This window comes from Suncus etruscus, chromosome X (genome assembly GCF_024139225.1).
Source record: "Suncus etruscus isolate mSunEtr1 chromosome X, mSunEtr1.pri.cur, whole genome shotgun sequence".
In the NCBI taxonomy this organism is placed as follows: Eukaryota; Metazoa; Chordata; class Mammalia; order Eulipotyphla; family Soricidae; genus Suncus; species Suncus etruscus.
The window spans coordinates 19180496-19191979 of record NC_064868.1 but is presented as its reverse complement, the minus strand read 5'-3'; positions in this window follow the sequence as shown (position 1 = coordinate 19191979).

Here is an 11484-nt window from a genome sequence, read left to right as displayed (position 1 = left end):
TATATAATATTATACTGTTGTTTACTTTTTTCGTTTTCCTGTCCATTTTTTCTTTTCCTTTATTTATTTTTGTGTCAAATGTGGAAGTGTTCAGAGGTTACTCCTGGCTCTGTGCTCAGGAATTACTCCTGGCAGTGCTTGGGGCATCATATGGAATGCCAAGGATAGAACCCAGGTTAGCTGTGTGCAAAGAAAGCACTCTACATGCTGTACTGTCTCTCCATTCACTCTTTTCCTAGTTTTGGGGTCATGCCTAGAGGGCTGTATGCACAGGAACCACTCTTGGCAAGGGTCAGGGACTATATGTGGTTCCAGAAATCGAACTGGTATCAGCTCCATTCAAGGCCTTAACTCCTGTACTATCTCTCCAGCCCTGCTATTTCTTAAATGAGTGGCTATTTCAGAAGAAAAGCAGCATTTAAAGAATTATGCAGTTATTGAATTAAAATTATTTTAAAAGATCGTAAATGGTTTAGGGAGTAAATCTCTTATTAATGATATTTCTTTTATGAAGCAAAATAGTTTTTATTGAATGAAACTTGCTTAGAAAGATGTGAGAGCAGGGCCAGAGAGATAGCATGGAGGTAAGGTGTTTGCCTTACATGCCGAAGAACGGTGGTTTGAATCCCGGCATCCTATATGGTCCCTTGAGCCTGCCAGGTGCAATTGCTGAGTGTAGAGCCAGGAGTAACCCCTGAGAGCTGCCGGGTGTTGACCCCACAAAACAAAACCAAAAAAAGAAAGATGTGAGAAGAGAGAAAGAGGTGATGTATGTTCAAGAAAGAACACAGGCTTCTCTCAAGTGGAAATAAGCAAGCAAAGAAACACAGAGACATGTAAGTGAGGCAAATGTTCAAGGGAAAGCATGGCTTGAAGAGCAAACTAGTGATCTGGTATTATTGTTTTATTTTTTAATTACCTTATTTTAAAAACTATATTTAGGTATGCTATTTCTTTTCTTTTGGGGGAGTTTGGGCCACACCTGGCAGCACTCAGGGGTTGCTCTTGGCTATGTACTCAGAAATCACTCCTGGCATGCTCAGGGGACCATATGGGATGTTGGGAATTGAACCTGGGTCCATCCCAAGTCAGCAAGGGAGAAACCCTACTGCTGTGCTATCGCTCTGGCCCTAGGTATGCTATTTTTTTTCCTATTCTGTGCCTCTGTCTTCTATGTTAGAATTTTCTTCAGATATACAGTAATGCTTGTTCATCTGTTCTGAAGAGGTGGGCACTAAAAGTCACACTGGAATCTGGGTGAGGTTAACTGTAGGCTTCCCTGTCTGTCTGGCCGTTCATTACATGCCTTCTCTCTCAGACCAGTATTCAGTATTCCAAAGTCTTTGTTTGCCCTTGTCTTCTAAACCTCCTGGAGGGTAGAACCCTAGTTGCCAACATTCCTGTATTTAACAGTAGAAAGAAGCAGAAAGAAGTGCTCTGAACATGCACCATGTAAAACTGCACTTGAACTTAATCCCTGTTTTCACTAAAGCACCTGACCCTTCACTGTCCCCTTGTGGGCCTCTCTATATATGCTGTTCTCACATGACAAGAAGTTGGTTACATTGGATTAGAGGATCTACCCTAGTCTAGAATGACGGCATCCTAATTATATCCGCAACAACTGTACTTCCAAATAAGGGCACATTCTGAGGTACCAGGCATTAGTACTTCAATATATCTTTTCTGGAGTCAGGGGAACAATTACAATAGTTAAGGGGTTTGGTGTTCTAATCACCTCTTTTTTTGCCCCCCCCCTTTTGTGGTTTTTGGGTCACACCTGGCAGTGCTCAGGGGAAACTCCTGCCTCCATGCTCAGAAATTGCTCCTGGCAGGCACGGGGGACTATATGGGAAGCCGGATTCGAACTGATGACCTTCTACATGAAAGGCAAATGCCTTACCTCCATGCTATCTCTCCAGCCCCTCTAATCACCTCTTAAGTAGATTTTCTACAGTCAATTCCTTATCCTCCACCTCTTATTTTCAAAGGTAATCAATTTCAGAGTTTTTTAGAAATGTCCAAACTTCCAGCTATGACAAATAAATAAGCACTGGGAATGTAGTATACATGACTATAATTAGTAATTCATTCATTGTTGTGTTATAGGAAAGTAGTTGAGAGATTAAAACTTAAGAGTTAGTTATCACAAGAATTTTTTATTTTATTTTTATTATATATCAGATGATATATATCAGCTGAAGTTACTGTAATAATTTCATAATGTAAAAAATAATTTCATAATGTGTAAATCATTATGCTGTATGCCTTATATTTATGATATATAATGATATAGTGAATTACTCTCAGGAAAACTGGAAAAAATCTTATTATTTTAGTGGTATTTCAGGGTAGAGCAGATACTAAGATATAAATTCAAGCCAGGATTTTTGGCCCAAAATTATCCTATCTATATAATTTTCTCCTTCTCAAATGACACCTTTATTAAAAATTCTCTTGACTGTCAAAAACCATGACAAAATCGTTAATGGATGTAATCCCTCTAATATGTACATATTTGAATAATGGAGGACAAAGAGATGGGACAGAGAAGAGATAATCAGATTTGGTTACTTCAAAGCCATGCTAAATTATACTGCTCTGTCTCCATAAAGTAGATAAACAACATTGATCTAGTACTCCCCACTCAAAGACAGAATGGCTGAAAGCATTCTGACAGTGTTTATGAATAGCTAAGGAAATGTTTAAGTTTCAAATATAGTAAAATAGTACCAGAATTAAAATTTTATTCTAAGCATATAATGTAATAAAATGAAGTGAGAATATGATCTTTTGCTAATGAAAAAAATGGAAGATTAAATATTCTGAAAACCCTGATGAAAAACAATCCCTAGATAAAAATAACTCCATTCTTTCGGGGCTGATATGACTTGAGTGGCAGTATAGATGCTTTACATCAGGTTCCATGTCTAGTGTGGCAAGGCCCACCAGCATGGCTGAGTGTGACCAAGGTGGACCCTGAGCATCACCAGGAGTGGCTCTCTCTAACACAGATAAAAATTAAAACAAAACAAAACCTACTGAAAACTAAGGTAAGTGATTAGTGCCAGAAGCACATTCCACTCCTAGAGACCTACTGTCATGGTTTTATTTGTATTTTCTGGTAAAGGGTAGGTGGAACAGGCATAGATGGCAGTGCCTGGGGCAATCATATGCAATGTATGCACTCCTGCCCTTTGAACCACCTCCTTAGTCATGTAATGGTGGGTTTTAAATGCTTTCATGGTGGTGTGTGTGGAGATGAGATCTGGGGGTTCAGAGAATATAGGGAGTTAAAATTGAGGCTTCTGAAGGAAACCAGACTCTCAAAGGATAGTCAATGAAATGGCATGGAGATAAAATTTTTCTCAATCTTTTTTTTTTTTTTGGTGTCAGGGGTTACTTCTGGCTATCTGCTCAGAAATAGCTCCTGGCAGGCACAGGGGACCATATGGGACGCCGGGATTCGAACCAATTACCTTAGGTCCTGAGTTGGCTGCTTGCTTGGCAAACACTGCTGTGCTATCTCTCCAGCCCCCTCAGTCAATCTTTAATAGAAGTGAAGCACTAAACACAGAGAAAATCTTTAAGGTTGCCAGAGAGCTCGTTTAAAAGGAACAACTAAATTGGCAGTGAAAGAAGTCAGTGAAATAATAATTTCAGACTACTAAGAGCAAACTGCTGTCAATGTAGACTCTGATACATAAATTCATAAATGAAGGTCAAATAACATTTTCTGAGCAAGAGTATAGCATGTAGAATGTCTGCCTTGTATGTGGCCAACTCAAGTTCAATGCCTGGCACTCCATAGAGTCCCCAGAGCCAACAGGAGTAGTCCTGAGTGCAAAGTAATGAATAACCCCTGAATACTGCCAGATGTGGCCCCCAAACCAAAAAGGGGCATTTTCTTTTTTATTATATTTTTATTTAAACACCTTTATTACAAATATGATTGTAGTTGGGTTTCAGTCATGTAAAGAACACCCCCATTCACCAGTGCAATATTCCCATCACCAATGTCCCAAATCTCCCTCCACCCCACCACACCTCCACCTATACTCTAGACAGGCTTTCCAGTTCCCTCATTCATTCACATGGTTATGATAGTTCTCAGTGTAGTTATTTCTCTAACTTCACTCACCAGTCTTTGTGGTGGGCTTCATGAAGTGAACTGGAAGTTCCAGCCCTCCTCTCTTTGTCTCTGAGGATTGTTGCAAAAATGTCTTTTATTATTCTTAAAATCCATAAATGAGTAAGACTATTCTGCATCTATCTCTCTCCCTCTGGCATACTTCACTCAGCATAATAGATTACATGTATATCCATGCATAGGAAAATATCATGACTTCCTCTCTCCTGACGGCTGCATAATATTCCATTGTGTATATATAACAGTTTCTTTAGCCATTCATCTGTTGAAGGGCATCTTGGTTGTTTCCAGAGTCTGCTATTGTAAATAGTGCTGCAATGAATATAGGTGCGAGGAAGGTATTTTTTGTATTGTATTTTTGTGTTCCTAGGGTATATCCCTAGGAGTGGTATAGCTGGATTGTATGGGAGCTCAATTTCCAGCTTTTGGAGGAACTCCATATCGCTTTCCATAAAGGTTGGATTAATAGGCATTCCCACCAGCAGTGAATAAGAGTTCCTTTCTCTCCACATCCCTGCCAGCACTGCTTGTTGCCATTCTTTGTGATGTGAGCCAATCTCTGTGGTGTGAGATGGTATCTCATAGTTGTTTTGATTTGCATCTCCCTGATGATTAGTGATATGGAATATTTTTTCATGTGCCTTTTGGCCATTTGTATTTCTTCTTTGAGAAAGTGACTGTTCACTTCTCCCCATTTTCTGATGGGATTAGATCTTCTTGATGAGGCATTGGATCCTATTTGCCAGGATTTTGTTGAGGATTTTTGCATCTGTGTTTATCAGGGATATTGGTCTGTAGTTTTCTTTTTTTGGCAGCATTTCTATCTGGTTTTGGTATCAAGGTGATGTTGGCTTCATAAAAGCTATTTGGAAGTGTACCCATTTTTTCAGTTTCATGAAAGAGCCTGGCCAGGATTGGTAGTAATTCCTCTTGAAAGGTTTGAAAGAATTTATTAGTGAATCCATCTGGACATGGGCTTTTGTTTTTGGGCAGACATCTGATTACCGTTTTAATTTCCTCAGTGGTGATGGGGGTGTTTAGATATGCTACATTCTCCTTATTCAACTGTGGAGGTTATAAGAGCCCAAGACTTTATCCATTTCTTCCAGGTTCTCATATTTGGTGGCATAGAGTTTCTCAAAGTAGTCTCTGATTTGAATCTCTGCAATATCTGTAGTGATCTCCCCCTTTTCATTTCTAATATGGGTTATAAAGTTTCTCTGTGTGTTTTGCTAATGGTCTATCGATCTTGTTTATTTTTTTCAAAGAACGAACTTCTACTTTTGTTGATCTTTTAGATTTTTTTGGGGGGTTTCCACTTCATTGATTTCTGCTCTAAGCTTTATTTCCTTCTGTCTCCCTATTTTTTGTTCCTTTTGTTGATCATTTTCATTATTTGGTAAGCTGCATTAGGCTATTGAGTCATTAGGCTATTGAGGTATGCCCCTTCTTCCTTCCTGATGTATGCTTGCAAAGCCCTGAATTTTCCTCTCTGTACTGCTTTTGCTGTGTCAAAAGGGACATTTTCAAAAAAAATAGGAAAAAAGTATCAGCAGATGTTCATTACAGGTACTTTTTCCTCTGAAATTTTGGTTTACACCTGGCAGTGCTTAGGGGATGCTCCTGTTTCAGTCCTCAAGAATCAGTCCTGTAGGTACCAGAGATCAAACTTGAGCCTCCTGCATACAAAGCATCCCCATTAGCTCTTTGAGCTATATCTTCAGCCCCATTATAGGAAACTTTAAGAGCTTGAAAGATGACACAGAAAGTCTGAGGTCTATAAACATCAATTGCCTTTAATTTGGAGATTAAAAACAAGATAAAGCTAGGGCCCAGAGCGGTAGTGCAAGTGGTATCTTGCTTGCCCATGCTAGCCTAGAATGGACAGTGGTTTGATCTCCCAGTGTCCCATATGGGCCCCCAAGCCAGGAGCGATTTCTGAGTGAATAGCCAGAAGTAACCCCTGAGCATCACCGTTGTGGTCCAAAAACAAAACAAAACCCCCCACAAAAAACCCCCACAAAAACAAACCAAGATGAAGCCAATCTATTGAGTTATAGTAACTGTTTATGCAAGAAGCAGGTGATTAGTATGCTAAGGTCCTTGAACAGTTTGGGAAGATGATATATCTAATGATTTCACCTTTATGTGCACATGATAAAATTTAAGAGTATCAGTAAGAATTATAGAATGTTTCATTCTAAAAAAAACATGAAGGTGAGAATGTGGAATTGAAAGAACAAAGAAAAACAAATAAAATAACAATAAAGTGATTTTAAAATAAATAAAATAGGGCCAGAGAGATAGCATGGAGGTAAAGCATTTGCCTTTCATGCAGAAGGATGGTGGTTTGAATCCTGGCATCCCATATGGTCCCCTGTGCCTGCCAGGGGCGATTTCTGAGCATAGAGCCAGGAGCCAACATGGATACCCTGAGCGCTGCCGGGTGTGACCCAAAAACCAAAAAGTAAAAAAAAAATAAAAATAAAAATAAAGTGACTTAAACTCACCAGTTAAAAAGTATTGTCAAAAAAAAATTATTGTCAGGGGCCTGAGAGATAGCATGGAGGTAAGGCGTTTGCCTTGCATACATAAGGTCAGTGGTTCGAATCCCAGCACCCAATATGGTCCCCTGAGCCTGCCAGGAGTGATTCCTGAGCATAGAGCCAGAAGGAACCCCTGAGCGCTGCCGGGTGTGACCCAAAAACCAATATATATATATATATTGTTAGGCACACTGACTACATTGATTGGCCTTCATCATGACCCAAACTGTGTTTTTTCGGCTTTCTCCACTGGAGAAACCTGAATTATCTCTTGCATGCTCTCTCTCTCCTTCATCCCACATTTTGCAAAACAAATTTCTCTAATAAATAATGTTTGTTGGTCTAACAAGTGAGCCTTAAAGGTCACTATGGTTTAACACAATAAAACTGAGTTCTTGCTCATATCATAATTCATGAGGTCTGACTATATAGCTCCTATAATCTGAAATCCTTCAGCTTTAGCTCTTCCATCTTGGAGTGCTTTGCCTAGAGTTACAACAGGGAGGTGAGAATATCAAAGATCATGAATGTTGAGGTCAAGCCTAGAAGTGGCATATATCACCTTTTCTCACATTTCCTTGGTGATTCCAATGTAACTGAAAATCACCAGTTTAAAATATATAACTGAGGGTCTGGAATGATAGCATAGAGGTAGGGGATTTGCTTGCTTGCAGCTGACATGGGTTTGATCCCTGACATCCCATATGATCCCCTAGCCTGCTAGGAGTGATTTCTGAGCCAGGAGTAAGACCTGAGCACTGGTGAGTGTGGCTCAAAAACTCTCTCTCTCTCTCCCTCTCTCTATATAATCTCTCTCTATATGTTATATATATATAACATATATATAACAGTTATATATATATATAACTGAAAACAAAAACTGGGAAATGTAATCCTGTATTTACAGGGAGTTAAAATCGAATTATTGATCACTAGCTAGTTTCTGACATATGAAAAGCTTGAAAATATGAATAGATTGAAAAGGATATTCCAAAGAGACACTAGCAGAAAGCAAGAGAAGCTATAATAATAATAATAATAATAATAATAATGCAAGAAATGCATTATTAGGAATAAACTTGGCAACTACATATAGATAAATGATTCAATTGACCAGGAAGAGATACAAATTCTAAAATTATACAAGTACTTAATGAATTATATCTCCAAATAATATAAAGCAGAAGTTCAACATACCATTTTCAGTCACTGATATCTCACAGAGCATAAATAAAATAGCATATAGAAAACCTAAATGTTACTAACAAGCATGCTGATAAAGACATACACAGAAGCTTGTATTCTGCTATATATAGAACATGCACATTTTTAAGAATACAAAAAATAGTTGGGGCCACTTCTGAGATGTTTGACCTCATTGCATAAGAGACAGCCAATTAAAGCTGATGCTTGATTTGAAAGAAAAAATTTTGTAAAAATTGACTGTTGCAAATCAGCCCCTGATGAGGTTAACTGATGGAGGGATGGAGGATGAGGCCTTTCTCCTCCAGCTCGGACCATGCGTCTGTTACCCTGTTCAGCTGGCGGTTCTGAGGTGAATGCGGCGGGAAGAAAGCCAACAGGCAGTCAGGCTTCCGAAGAAAACAGCTCTTTATTCCGTGAAAAGGCCAAAGGCAAAAGGCCTAAGAATAGGCCCCAGGAAAAAAGTCCCTCACCTTCCACAAACCCTTGCTTTTATGTCCCAGAATCAGGTACCACCCAATAGTGGGATCAGATACCACCCAATAGTAGGAGCAGAATCAGGTACCACCCTAGGGTGGGAGCAGAATGCCAGGTCACACCCTAGGGTACGGCACAATCACCGGATCAGGGTAGGGTCAGTAACATAATAATCCCATAAAAACAGACTCTACTCATCGAACACATTCAAGCAAACTAACATTCCCTTACCATTCTCTCCTCTCTTCTCACTACTTTCTTTTTTATCATTTCTTTTCTACTCTTCTCTCTACTTTTTTTCTTTTCTCTTTTCCCTTTCTTTCTAATGTAATTTCTCTTTTCTCCCTTCCTACCTCTACCATAAACCTTCCCCTTTCCTCCCTTTGGAAATCCAACTACCCCCTCACCCCTCATTCCCATCCAGACTTCCCACTGTATTAAAACTCTTCACCCTCAGTCCTTAATCTATTAGGCATCAAGATTGACCTCCTACCCCCAATGAACCAGTACCCAGTACCCAAACGAAGAGACACCCAGTCAAACCCACACTTCATCTCCTGCAAGAAAAGGCAGCTAATTCCCCTGCGGACCCATGCTGCGAGGCCCTCCCTACCATCTTCCCCTAATGTGGACTGTTACTTGAAACCGGACTTAGTTCCAAAAGTAGTCCCAATACAAGAACTCTTCCAAGACCTCCCTGCTGTAAATCTTTTGCTAATCTGAAGAAGGGCAGGGGGTGTGATGGAAAGGCGCCTGGGAACCCACACACTACAAGAAAAACCCAAAAGACAATGGGAAAACATGTACTCCCAACATAAACATAAGACCTGTATTACACCTCCTCTTTACCTGCCTTTCCCCAAATGTAAGGTAGTCTTCTGCATCACTTTGGTCCTTTAAATACTTTGATAATTCATTTTTTAATTGTCTGTTCTACATATACATATGTGGGCACATACATTTTTAATCCTATTTTTTAAAATCTTTTTTGGGTATGTGACCTGTTTCTGTTTTCCTCTCTGTCCACCCCCAAATGCACCAACAATATAATGTAGCACCATTTCTCTCTGCAAAGGCACACTTAAAAAAGGGGAAATCTTAAACATAAAAAAGAGCTCTTATCTACTAGAGATAGGAACTCATAGTTGTTTAGAATACAGGGATAACTTCTACCTTGAAAATATGTCATGTGGAATCAACTTAGACCTCAGAAGATTAGATCCCATCCGTCCAGCCTTGAACCCTGGATCCCAGTCACAGAAATGGCACAGTTCTTCACAACAGCTGCAGGAAACAAACCCCATCCGGGACAACCCTAATACTGCTGGAACACCAACGAGTGCCAGCTCCAATACGATATCCTGACAACGAGGAAAATGGGAACAACATAACCTAAGAACAGGTTATCCTACCTTACCAGCCATCGATAAGTCAAAATCAGAAGACTTGTCACCCGTTGGTAGGTCTAAAAACCAAGATCACGATCTACAGATGACTGGCTGCTAGAATCATGACCAGACTGTATATATCTTGGGACCAATAAAAAAGCCCTAGTCTAGGGTTTGAACTACGACCTGCACAACAACTATGATCCCCAGTTCCAAAGGTCTGGCAGAGACAACTGCAACGGAATGGGGCTTCTGGAAACACAAGGAAAGGCGTTATCCTAGGTGCCATCCCAGGTTTAGTGCCAAGACCAAGACCACCAACCACAGAAGATGGATTAAAATGACACTGAGGGAATGAAACTTCTAGAACCACAAAGACTGACTTCATCATAAGTCCCATCCCTGGAACTGTGCAGATACTGAGATCGATAGATACAGAGGTCTGATTGTATCACCTAGGACGGAACAGTAGTCTTCCAAACAACACAAAAACATCACCGGGAGAGTAAAGGATCCTGAGCAGAGGCTATAGTTGATCCCGTGACAATATACTCCAAGGGCGGAGAAACCCCATATCTCTTAGGCCAAGTGAATTCCTTCTGGAATAACCCCAATATTTACTGTGCCAGGGCAGGAGGGAAAGAAAAAAAAACACAAAATATTATTTATCTTTTTATATATATTATTTTTATCTTCATTTATTATCATTATTATTATATTTAATTATCTATTTTTGGTTGATTTTTGTGTTTTGGTGTGGTTATTGAAGCTGTTGCCCCCATTTACACTTTTTCCTTTTCTTTTCTTTCCTTTTCTTTCCTTATATATGCTCTGACATGTTTCTTATCTCAAGACCGTGGTGGTTTTTTTTTGTTTTATTTTTTTGTTTTTTTTTGTTTGTTTTTGTTGTTGTGGTGCTTAGCGTTATTGTTGGAGTCCTCACTAGATATTTGACACTTCTTTTTGAACTGGTGGAGTGTTTCACCTTTTTCTCCTTCGTCTCTCTAACTGAGGATGAGACCCTCTAGAAGAATTTCACTTATTTTCTGCGTATTAGACCTTTATCCCAGTTTACTACTATTCCCTTCTTCAAACAAAACCATGTAACTTGAACTAGCTAGTCCTGCCCCCCAGTTAGAGGGGAAAATAAGGGAGGCACCAGGACCAAACAGGTGCAAGACTACTAAGTATTAGGCTAGATACAGAGGGAACAACATATTCTGGCAGCCCTAAGGGTGAGGGAAGAGCATATGGGAGGTAGGACAAAAACAGAGGTGTAGGGAGGACAAATTGGTGATGGAAATCCTCCCTGATTTTATGTAAATATGTACCTAAAATATTATTGTCAACAATATGTAAGCCACGATGATCAAAATAAAAATTAAATTAAAAAAATGTTTACATACACAATTGACCAGGTACCTGACCTAAAACCACTCTCAACACATTTCTCTGAATCAGTATGGTGCAAGTCATATTCTCTGATTACAGTAAAATTAGATGAAAACTAAATAACAGGAAAATAACCACATGAAAGAAGACTGCAAAGGTAATCTCTCTAGTATTATCTACAGTTGTGAAAACTAAAATAACTGACATACCCAATGATATGGGTATGGTTCAATAAATTATGCCTCATCAACCCAATGGGCTACCATGTAACTATAAAAATTATTTTTTTTTTTTGTGGTTTTTGGGTCACACCCGGCAGTGCTCAGGG